Raw genomic sequence first — 6552 nt, 5'->3', positions numbered from 1 at the left:
GTCAGGGTAGAGGGATACTTTAGCTCCTGGCAATCAGCCCTAGAATTAAGCAACTCAGCTTCACAATCGGCACACCTACCATAAGCAAGTCCACGAGGGAAAGGCGGTCCCTTTGTAAAGACAAATGGAATCGCCGGGCGCGGTGGCTCACGCTTGTAATCCCAGCACTTTGGGAGGCCGAGGCGGGCGGATCACGAGGTCAGGAGATCGAGACCACGGTGAAACCCCGTCTCTACCAAAAAAATACAAAAAATTAGCCGGGCGTGGTGGCGGGTGCCTGTAGTCCCAGCTACTCGGAGAGGCTGAGGCAGGAGAATGGCGTGAACCCGGGAGGCGGAGCTTGCAGTGAGCCGAGATCGCGCCACTGCACTCCAGCCTGGGTGACAGAGCAAGACTCCGTCTCAAAAAAAAAAAAAAAAAAAAAAGACAAATGGAATCTGAATCCTGTGCCTCCCCTCCCGAACCTGCAGGGCTAGAAGACCTTCGTACAAATCAATGCTGCCTGAGGAGAGGGAAGAGGAGTTTCAGTGACAGGAAGCCCGCTGCTGCGGAGAGGGGATGCTCAGGCAAGGCCGTCTGCCCGGCGTTCCTGGGGAGCTCTGGTGGGTGGGCAGGCCACCGGTGCAGGAGAATCAACACAGGTGCACGGTACACCTGCTAAGTAAACAGGCGTGTCCTTTCGTTTCTGCTTCTCCACAGTGGTGGAGGGGAAAAGGAACAGGAATTTCAAGAATAAAACAAAAAACAAAACAAACAGCAAATCTTTAGGGGTATAATTTTTAAGGTGTTTTCTTTTTTTCTCGCAGGGTAGGGGAGGGAAGCAGCATTTACAATGCAATATGGTAGGTGCAGCAGTCAAATGGTGGAACTGGGTGTGGAGAGGTGCACAGACTGGACATTTTATTGCTCCAACCAATTTAGAGTTGGAATTGAATCCTTTCAGCTCACTGTTGAGTATGGTGTGGGCTTACAGGATGGGGAAAAGTTAGGATGTGAGCTGAGGGCTTCATGAGAGGTCATTTTGCTTCTCTGAAGGTTGAGCAGTGGGAGTGGCTCTAGTCTCTCCACTTCCTTCAGTTGAGGTCCTTCCATTACTGACATTAATCCTACAATCTAATCACCCTCACACTGGTGAAGCTGCAACAGCAGCACCACAGACCATCTCTGTAAACTGGGGCGGGCCCCAGGTAAGGGGGTTTAGGACTGAGTCACAGGAAGTAGCTCTCTGTTTTTTGCCAAGCAAATAGGAAATTGTCAAGAATAATGCCACCACCTTTGTATAGGACCACGTTTGTATAGCAACTTCATTTTTGTGAGGCACCTATCATAGCCATTGCCTCTTGTCATCTTAGAAGATTTATGTGTAGTATGTATTATTTTAAGTTTTTAGAGACTGTCTCTCTCTGTTGCCCAGGATAGAGTGCAGTGACACTATCATAGCTCACTGCAGCCTCCAACTCCTGGGCTCAAGTGATCCTCTCTCCTCAGCCTCCCGAGTAGCTAGGACTACAGCTACATGTACAGCTACACCAACATGTCTGGCTAATTTGTTTTTTGTAGAGATGAGGTCTTGCTGTTTTGCTCAAGCTGGGCTTGAATTCCTGACCTCAAGTGATCCTCCCCATGTGGCCTCCCAAAGTGCTGGGATTAAGGTGTGAGCCATGTGAGCCGCTGTGCTCAGCCTGTGTAGTATATATGATTAACCCCACTGGACAAGTGAGAAGAGTGAGCTACAGGGAAGCCATTGCCTCTACCCAGGTCAGACTGTAAGTTAAGAGGGAGCTGCGAGCAGAACTGAGTTCTCCTGATTCCAGGCCAGCTCATTAGTGCCTGTCTCATGACATTCTTTGACCATTTTTTCCTTATCTTTGTCTCTTAAATGTTTTAATTAGATATTGGGAATATATAAAACTGTTTATAGACTAAATCTAACATACAAGAACAATGACACAAAATCCACCCAGTATAACAAGTGAACATTACCATCACCTTCTAATTCCCTAACTTGTCTTCCCCATCTCATTTTCTTCCCTCTCAGTGGGACCGCTATCTGGTAATACTATTTGTCATTTCCTTTCTTAGTAATTTTTACTACATGTGTTTTCATCTCTAAACGATATATGGGTTTACATTATTGTGAGTTTTATGTAAATGGAATAATACCATGTGCATTCTTTTGTTATTGGCTGTTTTTCACTCAACGTTATGTTTGAGATTTATCCAAGTTGCTCTAGTTTGCTAGTTTTCACTGCTATGTAAGAGTTCATCATATGACTATAACATTATTTATTCTGGCTATTGCTAATTATCATTTTGGGTTATTTCTATTTTCCCCATTACAAACAGTGCTTCTGTGACCATTCCTGTAGATATCTCCTAGGATACGTGCCCGAGTTGCTGGAGGTTTGTACCTATGAGTGGAATTGCAGGTGTGTAGAGTACTCACACTTTCATTTCTACTAGAAAATGCCACCTTGTTTTTCAAGGTTATTGTACTAATTTGCACTCATACCAGCTTTGCATATTCCATTTATTCCATATCCTTATTTTTTGTTGGGCTAAGTTTTTTTGGTGCCTAGTATGAAATGTTAACTGATTTTTAAAATTTGTATTTCCAGGATTACTGATGATTCTGAGCATCTTTTCTTTTCTTTTCTTTTCTTTTCTTTTTTTTTTTTTTTTTAGTAGAGACGGGGCTTCACCGTCTTAGCCAGCATGGCCTCAATTTCCTGACCTCATGATCCGCGTCCTCCCAAAGTGCTGGGATCACAGGCGTGAGCCACTGTGCCTGGCCAAGCACCTTTTCATATGTTTATTGGCCATAAGTTTCTCTTTCTGTGAAGTTTCTGGTCAAGATTTTTGCTCTTCGGCCGGGCGTGGTGGCTCAAGCTTGTAATCCCAGCACTTTGGGAGGCCGAGGTGGGCGGATCACAAGGTCAGAAGATCGAGACCATCCTGGCTAACACGGTGAAACCCCGTCTCTACCAAAAATACAAAAAAAAAAAAAAATTAGCCGGGCGTGGTGGCGGGCGCCTGTAGTCCCAGCTACTCGGGAGGCTGAGGCAGGAGAATGGCGTGAACCCGGGAGGTGGAGGTTGCAGTGAGCCGAGCTTGCGCCACTGCACTCCAGCCTGCGGGACAGAGCAAGACTCCGTCTCAAAAAAAAAAAAAAAAAAAAAAAGATTTTTGCTCTTGTCCTTATATATGTTGCAAATGTCATCTAGTTTGTGGCTTGTTTTTGCACTCTCTTTAAGGATTGAAAATTAAGAAGGTATTAATTTACTTTTTTTCTTTTTCTTTTCTTTTTTTTTTTTTTGAGACAGGGTCTTGCTCTGTTGCCCAGGCTGGAGTGCAGTGGTGCAATCTTGGCTCACTGCAACCTCCACCTCCCAGGGTCAAGCAATCCTCCCACCTCAGCCTCCTGAGTTGCTGGGACTATAGGTGTATGTCACCATGCCTGCCTAATTTTTTTGATTTTTTTGTAGAGATGAGGTCTCACTATGTTGCCCAGGCTGGTCTCAAAATCCTGGGCTCAAATGATCCTCACACCTCAACCTCCCAAAGTTTTGAGCTTTCAGGTGTGAGCCACCCTGCCCCACCTGGATTTTTTTAATGTCTTTGAATAACATGTTATCATTTTCACCATGTATATACTTAATTGTACAATTTATTGACATTGTTGCAAATGCCATATTTTTGTTTATGAAAAAGCCAACCTCTGTAACATATATGTATATATTTTTTGTATTTTATTTTTAAATATTATTATTTTTAAAGAGAGATGAGGTCTCACTGTGTTGTCCAGGCTAGTCTTGAATTCCTGGGCTCAAGCAATCCTTCCACCTCAGCCTCCCAAAGTGCTGGGATTATAGGCATGAGCTACCATGCCTGGCTTATAAAGTATTTAAAGAGATTTATTCTGAGCCACATGTGAAGACCATGACCCATGACATAGCCTCAGGAGGTCCTGAGACCGTGTGACCAAGGTGGTTGGGTTATAGCTTGATTTTATACATTTTAGGGTGACAGAAGTTACAGGCAAACATCAACACATTAAGGTATACATTGATTTGGTCTGGAAAGATGGGACATCTCAAAGTGAAGACTTACATGTCATAGGTGAATTAAAATAATTTCTGATTGGCAATTGATTGAAAGAGTTAAATTATTACCTGAAGATCCGGAATCAATAGAAAGGAGGGTCTGGGTTAAGATAAAGGATTGTGGAGACTAAAGTTCTTATTATGTAGATGAAGTCTCATAGGTGGCCACCTTTAGAGGCAATAGATGGCAAATATTTCCTATTCAGATGTTTAAAAGGTGCTAGACTCTCAGCTAATCTCTTCTATTTTTTTCATGTGCAACATGATTTTTTATTGATGCATAATAGCTGTACATATTTATGGGGTACATGTGATATTTTGATACAAGCATACCATATGTAATGATCAAGTCAGGGTAACTGGGTATCCATCACCTGAAACGTTGACCATTTCTTTGTGTTGGGAACATTCCATATCTTTTTTTTCTAGCTGTTCTGAAATTTGCTATACATTCTTGTTAACTAAAGTTCCCTTGCTGTGTTATGGAACACTGGAACTTGTTCCTTCTGTTTAACTGTATTTTTGTACCTATTAACCAACTTCTCTTCATCCTCCCCCCTCCTCTACCCTTCCCAGCCTGTGGGAATCACCATCCTACTCTCTGCCTTTATGAGATTTACTTTTTTAGCTCCCATATATGAGTGAGAACATTTGATGTTTGTATTTCTGTATCATGCTGCAAGTGAAAGGATTTCATTCTTTTTTTGTGGATGACTAGTATCCCATTGTGTATATATACTGCATTTCCTTTATTCATTCATCCATTAATGGACACTTAGGCTGATTCCATATCTTGACTATTGTAAATAGTGCTGTAATAAATGTGAGGATGTAGATATCCCTTTGATATACTGATTTTCTTTCCTTTTGATATATTACCAGCAGTGGGATTGCTGAATCATATGACAGATCTATTTTCACTTTATTGAGGAACCACCATACTGTTCTCCATTGTGACTGTACTAATTTACATTCCCACCAAGAATAGACTAGTGTCCTCCCTTCTGCACATCCTTGCCAGCATCTGTTATTTTCTGTCTTTTTGATAAAAGATATTTTATTGATACCCCATTTTAACTGAGATTAGATATCTCATTATGGTTTTGATTTGCATTTTCCTGATGATTAGTGATGCTGAACATTTTTTTTTTTTTTTTTTTTTTGAGACGGAGTTTCGCTCTTTCACCCAGGCTGGAGTGCAGTGGCGCGATCTCGGCTCACTGCAGGCTCCGCCCCCCGGGGTTCACGCCATTCTCCTGCCTCAGCCTCCCTTGTAGCTGGGACTACAGGCGCCTGCCACCTCGCCCGGCTAATTTTTTGTATTTTTAGTAGAGACGGGGTTTCACCGTGTTAGCCAGGATGGTCTCGATCTCCTGACCTTGTGATCCGCCCGCCTCGGCCTCCCAAAGTGCTGGGATTACAGGCGTGAGCCACTGCGCCCGGCCCTAGTGATGCTGAACATTTTTTCATATACTTCTTGGCCATTTGTATGTCTTTAAAAAAATTTAAAACAATTTTATTGAGGTATATATCTATATCTATATCTATATATCTATATATATTTTTTAGATGGATTCTCACTTTGTCACCCAGGCTAGAGTGCAGTGGCCTGATCTCAGCTCACCGCAACCTCCAACCTCCTGGGTTCAAGTGATTCTCCTGCCTCAGCCTCCCAAGTAGCTGGGATTACAGGTGCCCGTCACCATGCCTGGCTAATTTTTGTATTTTTAGTAGAGACAGGGTTTCGCCATGTTGGCCAGGCTGGTCTTAAATTCCTGACCTCAAGTGATCTGCCCGCCTCAGCCTCCCAAAGTGTTGGGATTACAGGCGTGAGCCTTCTAGCCACTGCACGGAGTGGTGGCAGCACCTTATCACCCTTGTTTATTTCCCATTAGGGAGAGCCTTAGCACCCGAGACCTACACGGTTTGGGACAAATTCTTCCCCCTTCACAACTCACCAGTTAAGGTGAGATCTTTTCAGCTGGAGAAGAGAGCCCCTTTAGCTCACGGCCATCAGGGGTTAGGATTCCTTCCCTGGGGCCCTTTGGTTTCCAGGGCAGTCCTGTTTCCACTGGCTGAGCTTGTGGCAGAGGCGCCAAGCCATACAGGGCTTTTTCCCATTTATTTGATTGGCGCACTTTGTCTTTTATCGGTCTGGCCCTCTGCACTGATGGCAATTACTTGGACGAGTGCTTTTAGGGAAACCTGGAGGGAGCTGAGGGCTTGTGAAGCAGCCAACAGTTGAGTCTGCCTCTTGTCTCTGCATTTTTCTTTCTCTTTTTAGTCCTGTTATCCTTATTCTGCTCTCAATTATAAAAGACTAGGAGGTTAATTTGAGGATTTCCTGCATAGCGGCCATGCTGTATTACACGAAAACCCAGACGTTTCTTTTTTGAGAGTTTGGGGGTTGAATTTGCCTCAATACTTTAGGATGCAGCCTAGAGGTGAG

The sequence above is a fragment of the Symphalangus syndactylus genome, chromosome 12 (assembly GCF_028878055.3).
Source record: "Symphalangus syndactylus isolate Jambi chromosome 12, NHGRI_mSymSyn1-v2.1_pri, whole genome shotgun sequence".
Lineage (NCBI taxonomy): Eukaryota > Metazoa > Chordata > Mammalia > Primates > Hylobatidae > Symphalangus > Symphalangus syndactylus.
This window is presented reverse-complemented; position numbering follows the sequence as displayed.